At 39.9% G+C, this 22,290-nt stretch overlaps 1 pseudogene; it reads left to right on the forward strand.

Moving 5' to 3' along the window:
• Window positions 1-3,909: 3,909 nt before the first annotated feature.
• LOC105742020 lies at window positions 3,910-4,987 on the forward strand (annotated as a pseudogene).
• Window positions 4,988-22,290: the final 17,303 nt, after the last annotated feature.

Consider the following 22,290-nt stretch of genomic DNA (forward strand, 5'->3'; position numbering starts at 1 on the left):
TTTCAGTGCAAACCCACTGTTTCTCATCTCCGCTATTAGCTCCGAGGGGTGCATCGATGGCCCTGAGCCATCAGTGGGAACTGAACTTGCATTGATTCCAGAAAGACCAAACAAAGGACACTCTCGATCTGTGTTGACGTGACCCCATTTATGACATTTAATGCATCTCACATTTCGAACCTGAATTCCAAAAGGCTGGTCTCGGATGTTCATATCATCTTTGGCATATTTTTCCCGTGGAGCCCCCTTTTGCCATTCAAATTTGTATTCCATTTCTCCTTCTGTTTCTTCTTTCTCTTTGTTTTCTTTTTTAGCTCCCGGTGGGGCCTTGTACATGAAATTAAGCCCATTCTTTACACGTTCATCTCCCATAAGCAATCTGTTATCATATGATTCTTGTTCTTTGAGATATTGCTGCATTAATTCTTCTTGCTTCTTCTTATCATATGATATTTTCTGTTCTGCCATCCATACCTTCTTGATATTGGACTTGGAGGCAGGGTGAAAGTCCTTTTTGCACATGAAGTTGACGAAGGATTTTCCCATCTTGGAGTCTCTGCTGCCGAAGGCAGCGGCTGGGTCTGGGAGAAACGTAAACAAACTCTGAACCCAACCGGAAGTGGGGTAAATAAAATTTAACAGAAAGGTCTTGGGTAATCCCTGGAAGGTGTGTGATACATGTCCATCTTGTTCCTCTTACCTTCTCCCTTATTCCACCTCCTCTAGTTGAACCCTCTTGGTCTTGAGGGCTGGGTTGATAGAAACTTATTATTGCTAATACCTACTTTTCAATTGCTGTTACCTCTGACAAATATGCTGGCTTCTGTGCTGACAAAATCCATAAAACTAAGTGCAAAGGGGAGAGAGTATTTCCTTTATGCTCTGAAAGCACAGCCTTTTTTCTGAGCCTGCCCAGTACCTCACCTGGGCGGCCGAGCACATCTGCTGTGATGCTCCTAGGTTTCTCCTTCGTCCTTCCCCAACAGTCTCTCTCTGCAGAACTCAGATGATCTGCATGGCATCACAGCAGAGGCTAATTCAATTTCTGCCTCAATAGATTTGTCTGTTCTGACCATGTCGTGTAAGTAAAGTCCTATAATATGTGGCATTGTGTGGTTGCCAAACTCCGTATAATGTTTTCAATTATATGCATCCCCGTTTTGACTTGTGCCAACATCCTGTCCCTCTTAGTATCTGCATAATTACATTTCATGGATATATAAGATTACAAATTTTTGCCAGTTTCTGGATAATTGGGTTATTTTTCACTGTGAACAATTTTAAAAATGATTCTATAAATACTCATGCCCTAGCATTTGTCTGGCTGTGTTTTCAAATCTCTTGAGTCTATGTAAAAAAATATTAAAATTGTTAGGTCATATAATAACTCCAGATTTTACATTTCAAAACATTTAAACTCTGATTCCAAATTAACTACAGCATTTTATTTTTTACTTGCAATGTCCAAGGATTCCAGTTTCCCCATATCCTTATCAAAACTTGTTACTGTCTTTTTTATTACACCCATCCTCCTAGATGTAATGTGCAAAGCATTTTGATTTTGGTTTGCATTCCTCCTAATGATGAGCAGTGTCAAGCACATTGATGTTTAGCTGTCATTTGTACAGACTCTTTGAAGAAATACTCATTAGATTTTTTTCTCAGTTTAAAAATTTGACTGTGTTTTATTTCACAATTAAGTTGTAAGAACTCTTTATATATTCTAGATACTAGTCCATGATCAGATATACGATTTGCACATAGACAGGATTATAAGCACTAATAAGCATCACCTCCATCTTTTATAGATGTGTAAATTGAGAACTAGATACATTAAAAGATTTGTTTTAGGGTAAATTGTTGAGTTTTGGTAAAAACAGAATCCCCTACGCTATGCAGTGTTAGAGCATTTGCTGAACACTAGTTCCATTTCAGTACTACACAAGAGGTATAGCTTACAATTCATGTATTGTTTCTTCAGCACAGCAGTATACTAAATTCCCTTAGGAGACAACGGAAGTGTCTTAACTCCACTGAGACCCACAGTAAGAATCACCAAAGAACTCTTCTGTAATTTCATTTAACCTTTCTAACTGAGGAATACTTTACAGTCTAAGGACTATCTGACAGATCACTTTCTGAGAAATTTTAATAGACTTCTGCTCAGCAAGAGATCCATCATTAGAAATAAAACATGTACAAAATATTCCATGATTAGTGAAGATTATTACTCAGTGCACAAACCCACAGGAGGAGTGTTTAATATCAGAGGGGGCAGAATTGGTTTCATTCCTTGGCATTAGAAAGCACTGTGTCATGAAACATTTGTGACAGAATAGTCTGAAAAATATAAGAAATTGAAAGGGGACTTCTCAGGAGAGATGTCTTTATGGAAAGGTCACCTATGGGGGGAAAAAAAAACTGGGGAGAGATTTCTTCCTCCAAAGATCACCAAAATAACATTTTGCAACCTGCTTGATGCTCATATGGGAAGTTTTACGGTGCTCACCACTATCTGTAGCAAATGCTGTTGGAAAGCAACAAACAGAAGTGAGTCAATAACATGATGTAGGTTACAACAGAAAACTGATTGTTTTTTACATATTTCATTTTGTTTTTAGGTCAGTCACTTAGGGAAAGATGGTAAAATGACTTGTTTAAAGTGTATTTCATTGACTGCATATATAGTAGAGGCTTTTAAAATATTTTTCTAGAAAATGATCTGCAATTCTCATATAATTTCCAATGATAGTTTTGTTGAATTCTTCTCTCACTGCCCTTTACATGTATCTAGTTTTAAGAATGAAGCATACTAAAATCTATATTTTTTATGAAGCCCTTTATTTTGCAAAATGCTCTGTATAAATGACCTAATAGCAACTGAAGAGATAGGAACACATTTTCATTTTGATATAATGGGAACCATTTCCAAATGGAATAATTTAATGGTAAATTGATAGGAAGAGTCTTGGAACACATGCCAGGTTCTGTCCCCTCTCTCCAATGTCCTTTATACACAAAACCCAGAGAACGTGCTTCTATGTCTTCAGGTTGTCACGTTTGAACCTGAAGAATCCCTGGGATGACCCTAGTAGCTTCAGTCCTGTTAGACTTCTAGCCTTCCCTTTACAAGGTCTTAAGAGCTAAGATCAATTTCCATCCAAATGATTCAATGTTCTGATATTTTCCTTTTTACCTTTTCCTTATTCATGGTCTTTCAGACAGGGTCTACAGGGTCTACAGGGTCTTACTACGTAGATCGGACTCGAAGTGATTCTCTTGTTTTCAGTCTCCCAAATGCTGGGATTACAGGCAAACATCACCATGTCCGGTCTCAAAGGTTGTCTCAGCATGCCCCAGGGGCAGGGTCGACACAACAGGCTTAACTTGTGCTCAAAGATGAAAGGACTATTGCTGTTCTAAAGGATGCCAACAATTATTTTTGTTATTCATATCCCAGAGGCATCGTTTTTTGGGAAAAGAGATACACTTTCAGGGTCATTTTGGTCCCAGATTTTGTGTGGTAAAGGAGATTGAAATAATTAGCAGAAGTTTATCTAGAAGTAACACAGTATTTTTTTTGCAAGGCAAGGATGAAGGTAAAATTCTACAGGGAATAAGGCATAAGGAGGATTTCAAATTTTCCTTGGTGAACCCAAGAAGTAGAAAGAAACTAAAAGAGAAAGAATGTGTACCTAGTCACAAGCAGGGCTCCGAAATGCATTAGCAAGCTAGAGGCTAGAACCGTAAGAAAGAGCCAGCAGGTCATCTCCCTATTTTTGGTAAATAGAGCCATCTAGTTTTTAGGAGCAAATTAAATTCAGGGCTTTTATTTATTAATTGCTTTACCGCAGTGTCAAATCTTTTCTGAAGTTCAATAAATACAAACACCTAGAGTTCGATCGGTAGATGGAACGGAGAGCGGACCCCAGAGAGCCCCGAGCAGCCCACCGTCACCGCAGTCCTAGTTACCATCACACCCCAGGAGGAGCCGCAGCTGCGCAGCCAGCCCCAGTCACCATCACCGCAACCAGGAGCAGCAATGTGGAGACCCAGCAGCTGCCCGCTGCCCCCGCCCTCAGCGAAGCTGACAACAAGCCTGGCACACACACCCCACCCCCAGCAGCTGCCCAGGCAGCCTCACATGGGTGGCACCTGCCGTGAGGGCAAAAAAGTCATCACAAGGAAGGTTTGGGGAACAGTAAAATGGCTCAGTGTAAGAAACAAATAGAGGTTTATCAACAGGAATGACACCAAGGAAGATGTATTTGTACAGCAGACTGCCATAAAGAAGAATAACCCCAGGAAGTACCTTCGCAGTGTAGGAGATGGAGAGACTGTGAAGTCTGATGTTGCTGAAGGAGAAAAGGGAGCGGAGGCGGCAAATGTTACAGGCCCACGTGGAGCTCCAGTTCAAGGCGGTAAATACACAGCAGACTGTAACCATTATAGACACTATCCACATCCTAGGAGTCTTCCATGCACTTACCAGCAGAATTACCAAAATAGTGAGTGGGGAAAAGAATGAGGGATTGGAGAGCACTCCCGAAGGCCAGGCCCAGCCACGCCGGCCCTACTGCAGGCGAAGGTTCCCACCTAACTACATGCGGAGACCTTGTGGGCGTTGACCACAGTATTCCAACCTTCCTGTGCAAGGAGAAGTGATGGAGGGTGCTGACAGCCAGGGTGCAGGAGAACAAGGTAGACAAGTGAGACAGAATATGGATCGAGGTTATAGACCACGATTCCGCAGGGGCCTTCCTCGCCAAAGACAGCCTAGAGAGGATGGCAATGAAGAAGATAAGGAAAATCAAGGAGATGAGACCAAGGTCAGCAGCCACCTCAACGTCGGTACCGTCACAACTTCAATTACCGACACAGACGCCCAGAAAACCCTAAACCACAAAATGGCAAAGAGACAAAAGCAGCCGATCCACCAGCTGAGAATTCCTCAGCTCTGGAGACTGAGCAGGGCGGGGCTGAGTAAATGCCGGCTTAACATCTCTACCATCATCCGGTTTAGTCATCCAGCAAGAAAGAAAAGAATAGGAAATTCCAGCAATAAGAAATGAACAAAAGATTGGAACTGAAGACCTTAAGTGCTTGCTTTTTGCCCATTGACCAGAAAATTAGAACTGTCTGCATTATCTATGCAGCATGGGGTTTTTATTATTTCTACCTAAAGACATCTCTTTTTGGTAATGACAAACGTATTTTTTTTTAAAGCCTGGTTTTTCTCAATACACCTTTAAAGGTTTTTAAATTGTTTCATATCTGGTCAAGTAGAGACTTTTAAGAACTTCATTTTTAAGTTGTAATAAAAGTTTACAACTTGATTTTTTTCAACAAAGTCAACAAACTGCAAGCACCTTTTAATAAAGGTCTTAAATTAAAAAAAACAAAACAAAATAAAAAAAAAAAAAAAAACAAATACGAACACCTAACATCCATGGGGCAGAGTGCAAAACAGGTCAGAGCAAGTGAGACAAGTTAGGAAGCAGTGCAGCAGAACCGGAAAGAAGGGAGGGAAGAGCCTGGGTGGCATCTGAGGAGCAAGAGCTCACTGGGCTCACAAGAACCACTCCCATAGCAGCCTTCAATATTCTTAAAGGAGCCCATGGAATTTCTTTCTGTTGAAAATAGCAGTACAAGATGTTACAGTACAGGTTCCCTTATGTCCTGAGTCCTCACTGAGCTTGAAGGCTAGGGCCAAAATCTTGACTGTCTTTGTAGCCCTTCTTTTTCTCTAATTTTTGGTCTGCAAACTTAAGTTGTTAACCCTCCAGAAGAGAAGCTTAATGATATTATTACCCTTTAACATAGGCAGTTGAGCTTAACCTCACTATCTGTCTGAATATCAAACATTTTAGACATAACATGGAACAGGCTTAATCATCCAGCAGAAAAGTATAAAAATGAGGTATAAAAAGTAAAGCCATATTGATATGCTAAACTATAAAAGACTCAAGTCAACAACTTCTGACATTGCCAGTCCTATAGATAACCCACTACTTTTATGGACTTCTAGACTATATTGGATTATTTTGCTGAATTCATGCACCTACAATATTTAAATGGCAACGGAATACCCATCTCTGACAAAACTAAACAATAAAAGGGGATATAAATGAAGGACCATTTTTTTTAATCTGTATATACAACATAGTTAGGCTAGATATACTTTCTCTTAGTTCATTGAGAAGAAAGATTTATACTAATAGTATTTGGACAAGATATCATGTCTGCATCGTGAGCTACTGAATAACTACTATAGGACAACAGCACACAATGTATTAATTATTGAAACTGTCCTACTAACCTGTTTTGAAACTGTCTCACTGCTATTTGTTCCTCAAAAAATTAATAAAAAATAGCACAGGAGAGGGAGGGAAGGGGGAAGAGATATATTGATATATGCATGCATGATGTTTGGATAATTGTGCTGCTTATTTCTGCTGGCCTACAGAGGGGAGCAGTTCATACTTAAATTTTTTCTTGTCCTTTTTAATTCCTTATAGCTTTTTTACAACTAATTTTGCATACTTGTATCTGGTAATCTGAATGACTAATTTTAGGACAACATTATGCAATACAGAAACCATTGTAAAAAAGGCAGAAAATACCAGCAAGTTATTTTATTTAGGAATGTTGAAAGAAAAACAGGAGACAGGAAGGTCTGAAGAATCTAAGATGGCATTGGCAAATTCTGGAGTTTCAGTGCTAAACTGAAATTGTGTAGATCCTCTACATCACTTTAGCAAGGTCCTACAATCCCATATTAACTCCATTTCTAAATAAATGCAGTAGGAAAAGTGAGGAAGAGGAAGAGGAAGAGGTGCTCAAGGAGAAGGAATTGGAGGAGGAAAGATGAAGAGGAAGAACAGATGTGAAATAAAAGCTGAATATTCCTTTGACTAAATTTTCCAACCTCTATTCTACAGGCTGAGCCTTCTTTTTCTCCTGGCCTGATGGCTTCAGCCAAGGTACTCAAGGGAGTCTCCTAGGGAGAGTGGTGACTCCCAAGCAGCTGGTGATCTGACAGAGTTTTCTTCAGCTGAAGGAGCAGCAGCCTCTTGTAAGTTAAACAGACTTCCTACTCAGCAACCTCAGAATTATATTAGAAGATAATTTCTTGCTGACTGAACAAATCACTGCACAATATCAGTCTGACACCTTCTTGGGGACTCAAGCAGTTCTGGCTGCTCTAAATAGAAACAGAGAACATGACCTTTCAACACTGCCCAAGACAGTGGATGAGCCGCTGTGTGCAGCGCTTAGAGCTTGCACAAGAAGAAGCTGCCGCGGCTGTGCTGACTGATCACTTGCTGCCTGCCATGAATCTCAAAACCTGAAAGGGCGCCCTTCAGTTGTTTCTGCAACTATCAGAGTAAACAGGTCAGATGAATTATTGATAGTCTTTGGATCGGTGAAGTGGCGCTGGAATGACAAATGGTAAGTGTGGCACAACTGTCATAGTACTCGTTCCTAAATGCTCTTCACAAATTCCTCCCACTTTGCCTTACTTCTAGAAGCCCATATCTCAAAGGCCATTTTATTCCTTCTCCAATGACTTCACATCTTTCCCACATCCACTAATTCTATCCTACTTCATATGACCTGTTTGTGGGGTCAGCCATCCCATGAAGCCACCCCCATAATCAAACACACAGTAATTCTCTCTGTAGTCCCCACCTTTTCTTAATTGTGCAATCATAATTCCCTAAAAATCTATAAAGTTCTTCCTAGAGCTTTTGAAACATACTAGTAACTGCACTTGTCTCTCCCAAAATATCAGGAAAGACCAAAACTTTCATAAAATTGTTATTTCCCTGCTCAACTCCCCATTGGCACTTACCCTCAGCTATCCTGTGCATGTATTGTGTGTGGATTCAGAATCGTGCCTTGTATCATTTTCTTTGATGTACCTAGCATAGTGCCACACATACTGTAAGTCAAGTATTGTAATAACTCATCTACTCCATCTTCCATATCCTCTGTGCTGCTGGACTGCAGAGAAATACTGTACTAAACATTTCTGTGGATCATTATCCTAAAGAGGAAATGTTCTTAATCTGAATGCGTATATGACATGGAACAGCTGTGCAGCGTTATAAATGTTGGAATTTACCTATGGCCAGAGCCATGAAAAGTAGCACTGTATGTCAAACATAAACTGTGTTTCAAATATGCACTTTTATGACAGCTATAGTTCACTGATGTTTATATCTTTAGGTTGTCCTTGGCCCTTTGAGTATAGTTTCAGAAGCCCTTCTCTAAGACAGACTTATGGGAAAGTTAGACTTGCTCTGCTCTGAGAAGGACCTATTTATGAGTTTCTTTTTTGAGCTTCCATGCTACCCAAGAGTGAGCTCATTTATTCTTAGTTAAGTGCTAAGATTCATTAGCATAAATGGATGTGGGAAATCCTGCCTTGCCACATTTCTACCAGTAACCTTATCAGTGAGTCCCTTAAAATGCCTAGAAAAAATCATAGAAGGTAGGAATGCCTTTTTAACAAATGTGGATGCCCATCCTTCACCCTCAATTTAAACGGGGTTTCCTTAATGACATGATTTTGGGTAGAAAATTAATATGGATCTTAGAATACTACAGCATTATGCTTTTTTAGGAACTAACAACATATTTGTTGCTGTTTTTAACAAAGTAATTTTAGTTCTATATACACATAGAGTTGTTAAAGTAGACCATTAAGTCCCATTGTGTGCAGAGGAGAATCTAGCTCATTTACACCAAAACAAAACAAGACAAAATGAAATAAGCAGAACAAAAGAAAACAAAACACTCAAAGGTAATAAAATGTATTGGTTTTCCAATAAAAGTTTTGGATGATGAAATCTATGTAGATCCTGATTTTATATTGGGATATTTTGCTGAATTCAAGTACCTACAATATTTGAGCTGGCATCATGTATGAAAAGGTCCTTTAAAGACTTCTCCAAATACAATAGAACACCCATCTCTGATGAAACAAAACAAAAACAGGGAGATATAAATGAAAGACCATTTTGTAGTGAAAAAAATATGTATATTCAAAATAGCTAGGATAGATATACAGCTATTTTCTCTTAGTTCAATGAGAAGAAAGATTTGTACTAATAGTGTTTAGAAGAGATCATGTCTGCATCTTGTACTGTGAATAACTACTATGAAGACAACTATGCAGTGTATTCATTATTGTAACTGTCCTACTAACCTGTTTTGAAACTGTCTCATTGCTTTTTCTCATTAAAATTAATAAAAAAGTTTTAAAAAGAAAAATAAAAAAGTGATTTATTAGCTACAACACAGTTAATAACAAAGTCTGATACTTCCTGGTATAAATGTCAGGTTAACAGTATCTTTGGCACAATTGTATTTGCTTCGAACTCATTGACAATTATTGACAAAGAATATTCTTCCCCAGAAAGGGATCCCCTGGTGTGTAGCCCTCTGTCCTCTCATGACACTACTTGTGTCTCCCAGTTATAGGTCTTTTTAAAAATGTATTTGTTTTTGTTGACACGTGTTTGCAGTACACAGTGTCCTTGGTGATGCTGTCCCTCTGCAGTGCACTTGCCAAAGCTCTATTAACGGATTTGATGCCTTGGTATTTAGTGTAGAATTTTAAACCCACTCCCTGTTGCACTCTTTAGGATTTGGTCTTTAGAGACACATTTGTTGATATACAATTGAATAATGCCACCATACAATGCTGTTCTAGAGAATATGATCCATAGCACAATTTCCTAAATTCATATTTTTAGTTACTTGCTACAAAGACAGAGGGATTCACTTTATTTCACTCTATTAACTACCCCCTACAATGCCTTGGGCACTTAAAAACCTGCTTAGCAAAAGAGAAATTGCATTGTGCGCATATGCTGGGGAGATACCAAATATAAAATTCAGTTATTTCAAGTACACCTTTTTAAAAAGCCAGAATGTGGTGAAACACTCTTTGAAATGCAACATGGCATATGGACTGAAAACTTTACTAGCATGATGGATGGGTCTTTTATTTATTCCTCTGTGAATGACTGCTGATCATAATCACTTTTGTAGCTCAGCTGTAACAAAAAAGGATTATTTCTTTTGTCCTGGAATGTCAGGGTGAGCATATTTGAGCAGAAGATGAAGGGGACCAAATTAGACCAAGCTACTGAGGTATAATAAATTCACAGCAATCACACCCAGTGTTCTTTAATTCTTAAGACACTATCAACATTAAATATTCTGATCCTCTCATAGTTAGCTCGCTTATCCTTTTGTCCTTATTGAATTAACTGCCTTTTCTTTTACATTGTCTCCTGAGGGGACCTCATTTTAAATCTTTCAGCTTAATTCCATTAATTGGCACATTGTCTGGTCTCATGTTCTCCCCCTGGGTCTTGAACTTATGTTCCCCTTAGTTCCTAAACTCCTTAGCTATATTTTGCAGCCTTGAATGACAACTTGCTCCATCTGTAGACAAAGCATGCACATTCTTATCTTTCACTTCCAGGCTAATGTTTAACAATGAATTCACAATCCTGGCAGTTTATCAGCCCATTAAATAAACCCAAGTATAGAGTTCTTTGATTTGAAAACCATCGTACTGAAATCCAGGGAAAGTGATTCGCTAATTCTAGCATAAAGTAGCAGCTAACCATCCTAAATTATTGTAAGTGGATCAGAAGTAGATATATTGGTCCTTGCAGATCCTCCATCTAGAACTGAGACAGATCTGGCATCAGCCACCGTGGACTAACATTTCATCCTATTATGTATTAGCTAGATAGCTTAATAAATGATCCTAATCCTCAACATTCTGCTCTCTAAAATGGGACTGATAATAAAAATTCATTCCAACCATAAAGTTGAAATGAAAATTCAATAGGGTATTTCTTAGAGAATGTGTAATATATTACCTGGCATGTGGCATATAATCAATGCCAGCGCTCATTGTCACCTTTACTAATAAAATACTATTGCCTCTACTGGTAGAATATTTATACCTTTCCCACAAAGCACATCCAAACCTCCCCTTCTCTGACACTCATAGTTTACATGGTGTCTTAATTACTCTTCCTTCATTGCTGGGACAAATACCAGACACTCAGGCTTAGGGAAGGAAAGGTTTATTTAGATCACAGTTACTGCAGGTTTCATAGCTTAAAGCAGCCCGGATTACATAGCAAGACCTCAAGACCCTGCCGTCCTGTGCTACAGGGTCTGGAAGAGAGGCTGGGGTGCCACTATGTCCAGGATAATCCCCTCCATACCTCCAAGAGAGGCCTCCAGGCCCGGGGGTGGGGTGGGGAAGCTGGGGGAGGTGGGGGTGGGTGGGTAGGGAGGCGCATACTGTCAGTTTAATGGTTCGAGAGCATCTCTGACCCCACCTCTCAAGCCCCGCCCTGATCCTCTGGCCCCGCCCCTCGAACCACACCCTGCTCCTCAAGCGACGACTGTCCCATGATTTACATGAGGCTTTAGGCAGACAACTAGATGCAAACCATAACACATGGAGAATGTCATGTTGGGATGTAGTTGATGTACAAATTGTCACTTATTCTATGATGTCATTGTAATCATTCTTTCTCTTAATTAAAGCCCAGGTGGACTTAAAGAGAGAGATGCTGCCATACCTCTCTACAATTCTAGGATCAGCACAATGTTCTGTTCTCAGAGAAAAGGTGACATAATCACCTAGCGTCAAGAGTGAGAGAATGAACTCTCAGCGTGAGAGGGATGGCTGTCTAGTACTCTTATGCAAAGTAAATGTTTCATTGCTAACACAGCCACAGAGGATGCAAAGCTGCATTTCCTCATTAGGGTGGCTGTGGCTGCTAATTAGGGGAGTGTCAACTGATTGGCTTTGGGGTCTGCAGTGGAGGTTGATGGAGCGCATTTCTTTGTGTGTCTGGGTAGGGCATGTAGGCCCGGCTCTGGGGTCTAGGTGAGGCCCCAGGCCCCCTCCCCTCTTCTTCTTCTGCTCTGCATTCTGCCTGCCATGAACTGTGCAGTTTTGCCCCACTGTGTTGTACCTTCCTGCCATGACACTTCTGCTCAGGAGCCAGTAGAACATCAACTGAATCTTCCAAAAACCCAAATCAAATTCAACCTCTCCTTCAAATTGTAGGTGTTGGGTATCATATACAAAAAAGGAAAGCTGCATACTATACATAAGCTATAAAAATTGTTCTAAAAATGTATGTTTAAGGAGTGTGTGTTCTGAAGACATCAGTACTCTCAAGAAGATGGCCAACACCATCTGATATCCTAGGGAATCCCATGTAGTGACATGAGACAAAAATGGATTGACAGAATTATTAAAATGTCCAAGGGTTCTCCAAACTTCAAAATTCAGAGGTGAGCTTTGTTCGATCTTTCAGTGGTTTTATTATTCTATTTATCCTCCATCTCTGCTTATTAACACATTGTTTCAGCATAAAGAAAAACACATTCAATGCTACACTCAAGGTTCATACTCTTCACTTCAAAAGTGATATATTTCTGATAATATAAGTATGTGTCCTAGCTTCTTTTCCCTCATTGCTGGGACAAATACCAGCAACACTCAAAATGAAGGAAGGAAAGGTTTATTTAGCTCACAGTTAGTGGAGGTATCAGCCTATACTCTGTTGGCTTCAAGGCAAATGGCAGCAGTTCATGGCAGTAGAAAACAATGAAGAGCAGAGGAGGAACAGCAGTTGTGGCATCTATCAAGACTCCTTCTCTTCCTTCTACAATGACTGTGAAGACCAAAACTTCTCTGAGAAAGAAGCAGAGGCTGCTGCGAAGATCCAAGCTCCTCCAAAGTGGTGTGGCTGCATCAATCAAGCGCCTCTAAGGAAGTAGCACATAAACCTTCCTCAACCCCTTCATATCCCCTTTTCATGCTGAGTCACTCTAGGGCAGGCCCTTCCCACCCTAGAGTGGGCCAAGTGGATCCAGCCAAGCTTTCAACATCTCAAGTTGACACACTGAATCAACCACCACAATCCATCTCTTGTCAACTTGGCAACTACATGTATACTTCTTTAAACCAGTGGCCAGATACAAAGACATGCTTATTAACATTTGACAACTTGGACATTATAACACAGCTTTAGTAGTCCTTAAGACTATTAAGGGCCAGCCAAATAGCTCAGCATACTAAAGCACCTGCGAGCAAGTGCAGGGGCCGGGAGTTCTATCCCCAGGCCTACCATGCTGGTCCCGCCCTCAGGGTGTGCTGAGATGGCAATTGAGACTAGGCGTGGTGGCACACACCTGTAATCCCAGCTCTTGAGAGGCTGTAAATGGGCAGATCACCACAAGTATGATCTAGTAGTGAGACCTTGAGCACCCTGTAGACCCTTCCCTAAAATATATATTTTAAAAAATGAGTATTATGTCTATCTACATCATATTATATGAAAACCGTAGCATATGCCCCTGGCCCCACAAAGACTCATATGCATCCTTTATGCAAGAGACACTTAATCTATCTGCAAGAGTTGCCAAAGTCCTAACAGTTTCCCCATTGCTGAAAAGTACAAGTTCCACATCTCTAGGATCTAAGGCAAACTCTTAGCTGTGAGCTCCTGTAGAGATGAAAACTTAAAAAACACTTCCAACATTCAAAAGTACAAGATAAACATTACCATTACTGAAGGTATACACAGCAGGATACAAACCACTGGGACCAAAACAAGCCCAAAATCCTGAAGGGCAAATATTAAGTCCAGTAGTTCTACATGTAACATCTGAAGCAACCTGTAAGGAGTTGTGAGCTCCAAAAGCCTTACGTGGATCTACCTCTATAACACTTCTGCTGGTAGCACCCATGGCTGCTCTCTCAGGCCTGCTTTAATCCCACCTTGCAGTTTTCCTCAGACAGTCCACATTTCTGGCTTTTTCAAACTTCTGGATTTTCTAATGAATAGGCTTCTAACTCTCAGCTTCACACACTTCCCTCCCAGGGGCACACTGCCTGGCCTTCCAGGCCTTCTGAAATGTAGGTGGAAGCCTTCTTAACTTCAGAACTCCTGCATTCTAAATGCACTTAAGACTAATGCCACAGATGATGCCTTGGGCTGTTGTCAACTGGAGCAGTAGCCAGGCTTTATTCTCTTTTGACAGTAGGGGTTAAGTACCTGGATTGCTGAGCACTCTGACCCTGATTCTGAGTAACAAATTCTCTAGCTGGTACCATTCAGGAATGTGGTGTAGCCACTGCTTCCATTCTGGAACCTGTTGTGGCCATCACCTCCATTCTGGAACATTGGGTTTTGCAGCTTTCTCCTCAAAGCAAAGTCCTTCACCATTGCAATTCTGAGGCTGAAAAAGGTGTGACCCTGCCACCTCCTGTGATGCTCTCAGGACATCTTTACTACACTCCTGTTCCTCCTGAACAATGGAGATCTCAGCTGTATCTTTGCAGTCCACAGCCTTCCTGGTGCTTTCTTTTCTGGTCAAACTCACATTTTAAATCATCCTTCTGGGATATTTGCTCTTGACTCTTAATATATATCTGACTAAAACGCCCCAACAATAGCCATGGCACTGTCTCAAAATTCATCTGTCTTGATATTTCTTTTGCAAGATTAAGTAGTCCACTATGTTTAATCTCAATCGCAGGCAAAGTCTCTGGATAGGAGCAAAATGCAGACAAACTTTTTGCCAAATGATAACACAAATAATCCACAGTCCAACAACCCATGTAATCCTTCTTCCCAGCAGAAACCTCCCCATCCTGGTCTTTACAGGCAGGCTTCTATCAGCAGTCTGGGCTTCTGAGCCTTGAACAGAATTTCCCATACAGAAGAGCCAAAGGCATTCCAGCTCTTCACTAGTAGGCAATCTCTCCAAACCTTTCCTATCTCTTTCCATACGCCATTCCCAAAAGTTTATAACCCACATTGTCAGGTATAGTCATAACAACAAACCCAATCCTCTGAGACCAAACTCTGTCTCAGTAATTTTTCACTCTTGGTGGTGACAATTACCCAACACTCAAAATGAAGAAAAGGTTTATCTAACTCACAGTGAGGTTTCAGTCCATACTCAGCTGGTTAAAAGGCAAATGGCAGCAGTTCATGGTGGCAGAAAACAATGAAGAATAGAAGAGGAACAGCAATTGTGGCATTTACCAAGCCTCCCTCTCTTTCTTCTATACAGACTATGAAGCCTGATGCTTCTCTGAGAGAGCGGCAGGGGCTGCTGTGAAGATCCGGGCACCTCCAAAGTGGCACAGCTGCATCAATCAAGCTCCTTCAAGGAAGTAGCACAGAAGCCTTCCTCAACCTCTTTATATACCTTTTTGTGATGAGTCACTCTAGGGTGGGTCGTCCCCACCCTAGAGCCTCTAGAGTGGGGTTTCCACTCCCCAGGGCAGAGTCACCATGCAGATCCAGCTAAGCTCAGCATCTCAAGTTGACAGAATGTATCAACCAGCACAGTGCAGCTTCTTGGAAGTAACTGGATTCAGGTCTTTGAAATCAGATTTGATAGCTTCTTACAACTTTGAGTGAGTGTCAAAACAACCAACATATATATCAACAGGTTTCCTCTAGGAAGGAGAAAATAATAGCAACTTCATAGCATTATTTCACAAAATCAGGCAGCAGAGCTAATGAAATGAACTAATAGCACATAAATGTCAGGTTGAAAGCCATTGACCTTGGTTTTTCCCATAGCGATGCTTATACTCAGGGAGCATCTTTCTGTTACAAGCAAGGGGTCTTATGTGAATAGCTACAGCCAAGAAAATCCACTCTTGATCAGAGAACAACTTGAAGTATAGACATCATACATACCAGGCCAAGATGTTTGTCTCTGGAAGACACACACACACACACACACACACACACACGCACACACTCAGGAAAATGATAGACTGGAGTTTCAGGATTAAAAAAAGTAACAAAAATTATAAAAAATTAGGATCCTATTTAACTTCATGTAATAGATAGTGTCTTTTTTATTTTTTTTTATTTATGAGAGAGAGAGAGAGAGAGAGAGAGAGAGAGAGAGAGAGAGAGAGGGGTGTGTGTGTGTGGCCAGCTCAGCCCACCAGGGGGCGGGGCTGGCTGGCATGTGGTGCTGGGGGATTGAACCGCGGTCCCTGATGCCTTTGCCAAGCTTGTTCTAAGTAGGTGCTTTAGACCACTGAGGCATCTCTCCAGCCCCGATAGTGTCTTAAGTGAACAAAAAAAATTACTTTTTTTAATGCAATGAGATGACTAGAATTAGGAAATGTGAAGTTGACCCATCAGATTGTGTGTTGCCTCTGTAGTGCTAAGGGACCAATCAGATTTCTGCTCCTTCTTTGTTCTTATACCCTTAACAAGCAACTGTTATCTTCCTGATGGCAAGATGCTACCTCCCAAGTAGGCCCTGAACCCATCAAATGGAGGGGCAAAGACCAAGGACAAGCACACACCTGCACTTGCTTTCTTCCCATTTAGCTGTCCCCATTTCAGCATCTTCTGAACTCCTGTGGGGCTTTCTTGCTTAGTTTTTAAAATTTCCTCCACATTTTAAAAAGCAAGTTAGCACAAAGTTGGATTTTGTTTTTGTTTATGTTTCTTTTGCTCATTGATGTCTGGACAGGGTGTATATGCACTTAATGACCACTAAGTACTTCTGAATGGCTCAAGGGATGAATAAACTATAGTGATAAGTGAGGTAGCCATTAATTCAAATGAACCCACCTAGAGAGGCAGTTTGAGATCTGGACTACTCCTGGTGGTGTACACTGCCTAGGGTCTAAAAGATACTGGCACATTCCAGCAGGTGAATACTGCCTGTCCCTGAACACTCAGGGCCTGCTCAGGGGTAGCATATTAAACACATGAAAGCCTGGGCTTGTAAAGACCAGTTGAGAAAATTATTTTAAATCATGGGATATTTTAAGAGAATTCATATAGAGTAGATGGTTCTAAGGAGGATTTCTGATTACAAAACTCTAAAAAAGCAACTGTGCATTTGGTTAGAAGACTCTTCTGAAATTGACCTTGTAGAAAAGGACACATTTTAGATCATCGAATAAATAAATGTACCTGCATTTAAACTTTTTCTCTACCAAAATGTTAAATGGAAAGGTTTCAAAAACATAAATCCAGTGCCTGAGTGAATTGGCTGCAGTTTTACGATGCACAGTAAAAGCTGTCATCCGATTTGTCAATTACACGCAAACAGAAAGGTCTTTGAGGAGGTCTCCACACAAAGGATTTTAATGACTCACAAGAAGTCTGCATCAGAATGTGTGTCAGGGAACAGCTAATTAATAAGAGCCTGGAAAGGAAAGACTGACATTAATGTAAATTAATGACATTATGGAGTATAGCAACAATCTGCAATTGAGGATTTACATAATCAGTCACTACAGTTTCCCCTTTGTCTTGCAGGTCAATAATGTGTAGTTTTAATACATGCTAATACATATTTACTCATTAATCTGCAGTGCCTTCTAGGAAAGAGTCTGAGTCTCTGGTTGAATTAATTCATAGTTAAATTATAATAGAAGATAATTGCTTCACAGATTAGAAGGAAAATTCATAAACTCAAAGATGCAGATTAAATACTAATCATTTATAAGTCTTTGCATTTCTGATTTTTGCAGTAAAGACAGTTTATAACCTACTGAAACATCATTATCAGTAGGTAGAAATAAGGTAGGGGCTCATATCTGCATTTCCTTTAAATTGTCTGAAAACTTCCAAATGTTCAGGAGGCAGAGGGCAGAAGGTTGGAAAGAGACAGATTTGTTACCTTTTATTTGCTCATAAAAGCACATCAGAGACTCAAAGCAAAATGCCAACAGTGATGAGAGCAAATTATTCCTGGTCCTAGGTATCTCCATGACCCTTAAAAGTGAAAAACCACTAAGTGATAATTACATTTGACACTTTGAAGTAAGTAGTTTAATTTTTTGCTTTCAAATGACCGTAATCTATCCCCAAAATGAATTCAAAATGAAGCTAATTACTTTGAGGGAGCCGATCATATTGGCCTATCTATTTACATAAATTCAAGCCCTTGAGGAACGTACTGACCAGAGAGCCTTACCCCTACTTAATTCAAGAGTAATTTCTTGTGTGACATGTAAAACATTTACATAAATGTCTACAGACTATTCTTACGGCCAAACCTCTACAGCTCCCATGAAAAATAAGCCTAGGGTTATCACCGTGTCTATATACAAAAGCCAAGTTCTACTTTTCACTTTTGGTGTTGGAGTCAAACTTGTGCTTTTCTGGTCCAAATAAATGGTATAAACTTTTAGAAGCTAAACAAAACACTTGCAGGGGCCCAAATGACTACATCTTTTTGGATGAATGGCCTTTAATGCTTTGCTGAGGCTGCATAGACCAGAGTCGGTGTATTCATCACAGCAAGATTGAAACGCCTTTAAAACAGGCTGTAAGGCGCTGCTGTCACAGCACTTAGTGGCAACAAGACTTCATGTAGGGATCAGCTCTAATCCATCATTTGCATGGACACTGACTTCTTTCCTCAAATGCATTAACAGTCATTACAAACCTACTTTCTACTTGCTAGCACTGTGCCAAGAAATAATGCGAGGGAAACCTTTCCGTGAAAATTGCTTCAGACAGACAGCCTATACATGCAGTCAGTACCACTTACTGTCTCCAGCAGTCAGAATTTGGTAACTTAAAGGTGGGATATAGAACATACACAAAAATATTTTTGTCTAAATAAAGGAAAACCTAACACATCAAAATTAAAAATAAATCGTCTCAACTGACTGTGATTGGAAAAGATATCTGAAATATCAAAATTGTCTGTGAACTCCAGCATACAAAGATCCAGAGATCTTTTTGAAGGGGTAAAAAATTGGAAAAATATGGGCCCCAGGGAAAAATGTGTAATCAACCAACAGTATTAGATAATTTTTGTTAGTAATGTCTATGAATTTAAGAAAATGGTTGCATTCTGCTCTAGCTATTTTAAGTTGCAAGGAGACTCATTTAAGATATACTTTAAGAAACATGTAGAAAAGGCAAAGACAAAGAAAAAGGTTGTAATTTTTTACGTAATCCATACAGAATCATGTTACAAAGGCACTGTAGCATTCCATTCCACACTGTTTTTGACAACATAAGACTGTTTTGTATGTAAGTATGTATTTCTTTCCTAGAAAAGCATGGCTTAAAAATGATGATGGCTTTGGGAAGCTTGTAGAGGTTGATGAATAAAGGTTTCTAAACTTGCACAGTTCCACACAGAAGGTGGGTTAGAAACTATAAGTCCTATGTGATGATTTTTTCCTTGGCTAAGTTACATGTATTATACACTACAAAATAATCAAGTAATCATTCATTTGTATCTTTTTATCTTAAACACCTATACCTAGAAACCACAAGAAGTTTAAATGTAGCTTCATTACCTATTGGTTTTTGTTTTGTTTTGTTTTGTTTTGGTAGAACTGGGGATTGAACTCAGGCCCTTGCCCTTGCCAGGGAAGAGCTTATTCCACTGAGCCATCTCCCCAGCCCATCACTGCCTATTAATTAATGGCATTTAGCTTGTGATAAACTAACTTTGATGAATGGAACATATCCTTTATGAATAAACAACAAACCAGAAACAATTCCTAAAATCTAATCTCAATTCTACCATTTTACATGTGTAGAGACTCTAAGCTAGGAATCCCTATGCATCTCTAACTTTTTGTTCTCATTTAAATCATTAAAGGTTTTGTATGCCAAAAGTGCCTGGTATGAAGTACCTATCTCCCACCAGGTCTGCCCAATCCCACCCTGAAGGCTGAGATTTGAACCCAAGGGTTCAGTGATTGTAAAACTTGAATTCCAGGCTCCTGATTTTCTGGGGAAATCTCATCTCTATTCTTACAAGGTAACAAATGGGGATTTTGTTTACTGGTCTATTAAAACAAATTCTAAAAAGACTTAGAGAAATGTAAGAGGCAGCATTTTGAAGCTGGGAACACGAAAATGTTGTATAATGCTGAGACCCAAACGGCACAGCAACTGTTCACAATTCCTTGAATAACTGGATGGATCATTCCTTATCTTGGTCCTCCCAGGGCTCCTTGGGGACTTCTCATCACCGTGCCTCTGGGACCAACCATGTCCAAATTCAGAGTCCTAGTCATGTGACATGGCTTCAGCGTGAGAGGAATATTTGTTTTAGAATGGCTAGAAGTTTTGTATCTCAAGCAAAATGAATAGTGTAAATTAAGTCATAGTCCATATTTTTAATTTTTTTATTGGGTGTAGGGCCTCACTACCCTGCTCAGACTCATAGTGATCCTCTTGTCTCAGCCTTCCCAGTGCTGGGATTACAGTGTGCACCACCACACCTGCTTTTGGAACTGGCACAGTGTACCTGGGATTCCAGCGCTAGACAGCATGTGGTATCGGGGCCCAAACTCAGGTCCTTGAGCTTGCCAGGCAGGCACTTAGACTGTTGGACTATCTCAACAGCCCAATATTTATAAATTCACATTAAATAATCCCTCTTGAAAGGTCTTAAATATCTTAAATATTCATAGTAGTCAGTGTATGCATATTCGATTCTTATGCTAACAAATCACTGTAAACTTAACGGCTTAAAGCAGCATAAATTTATTATCTTGCAACTCTAAAATCAGCATGGACTTCAGTGGGTTGAATCCAAAGAGTTAGTAAGTTTGTACTGCTTCAGAAAACTATATGGACAAAAATCTATTCCTCTTCCTTTTGCAGCTTCTAGCATTGTATTTCTTGGCACATGGCCTCTTTTCCCATTCTTAAAGTGAAGCATTGCTAAGTCTTTCTCAGTTTTCCTTAATCTCTAGCACTCAGTACCTCTAATCTCAGTACCTCAGTACCACTAATCTCAGTACCTCTAATCTCTAATCTCATAAGAAAACCCACCCTTGCACTGGGCCCACCCAAACAGCACAGGATGACCTCCCTATTTTAAGATCTTTAATTCAATCATATCTGCAAGTCTCTTCTGTGATACAAAGTAGCATTCAAGAGTTTGGGACTAGGGCATACACATGATGGTACAGAAATGAGGGATATAATTCAACCCACCACCATTAGACACTTTTTGATTTCACATTGTGATAAAATGCATTTTAAGTGTATCTTAGTCTGTTTCATCCCATTGTAAAAGAATAGTATCAATGGAATCATTAATATAAAATAGAGGACTAGGGAGACAGCTCAGCAGTACAGTGCCTGACTGGCAGGCACACGGGCCTGACTTTGATTCTAGACCACCCCCCTAATAAAAATGCAAAATAGAAATTTCACATTTCTGGATACCGAGAAGTTCAAGATCAAGATGTGGTCATCTAGTGAGGACCTTCTTACTAAATAATTGTAGCCAGAAGGCAGAAGGGCAAGAGGGGGCCGGAGAGAGCGAGCAAAAGTAGGTCATGCTTGCTCTTTTATAAAGAACCTTTTCCTTTTTAAAGAACCATTCCTGAGGACAGCTCCCTCCTGTCCTCCTTCTTCCTTCCTGTCAGTCAGGTCTTCCCTTCAGGCCTCTTCTTCTGAGGCTGCAGCTTTGGGAGTCCATCTTCCAACACATAACTTTAGGAGACACATTGCAGGCATGGCAAGGTGCACTGTTGGTATGTTTGTGAGCATGTTAGAAGTATCTTATTTTTTCATTCAAACTAATTGCAAATAATGATTATTATATAATAAGTAGTTTCTTTGGGAAAGCTAATAATAAACTAAAGCAATAGTAATGAATGAAGAGCCTCTTCCTCAGGATTGCATAACAATAGTTCTCCCCAAATACACTGCTATTTACCTCACTGATGAAATAAATAGGAGTCTTGCCTCAAATGGTAAAGAAAAACAGAAATGATAAGAAGATATAATAGCAGCCACTTGTGATCCTGAGAATTTTTGATTAATGGTTTTTAAAGGCTTTTCAGAAAACCAGGAAGTTGCAATAATATTTAAATCAGTGTCATTCAGATGTCTTTGCAAGGCAAACAAAGCTCTATCAACTGAGCGACCAAGACACTGTTCAAATCAATCAGTAAGAACTTGATAAATTCCATTGATGTAGAAAATTAGTACTTTGCATGTTTCCCAGATTTTGATTTCATTTGGGTGTCTGGTCATGAATTATAACCACTCTTCTTGGACTCGAGCTGTTTCACTTGAAATCCATTATTTCTAGCAGAATTATGAGTCTTGTTAGGGAAATGCCAGCGATTTCCATTTTGAGCATCTGCACTGCAGTTCTATTATTAACACGGAGCTCATTTTAAAAAGGGAGAAGAATTAGATTTGTGTCTTTGGGGCGGTGGGGGAGAGGCAGGCGGTAGTG

Source organism: Octodon degus, unplaced genomic scaffold (assembly GCF_000260255.1).
Source record: "Octodon degus isolate 3935 unplaced genomic scaffold, OctDeg1.0 scaffold00003, whole genome shotgun sequence".
Taxonomy (NCBI): Eukaryota; Metazoa; Chordata; class Mammalia; order Rodentia; family Octodontidae; genus Octodon; species Octodon degus.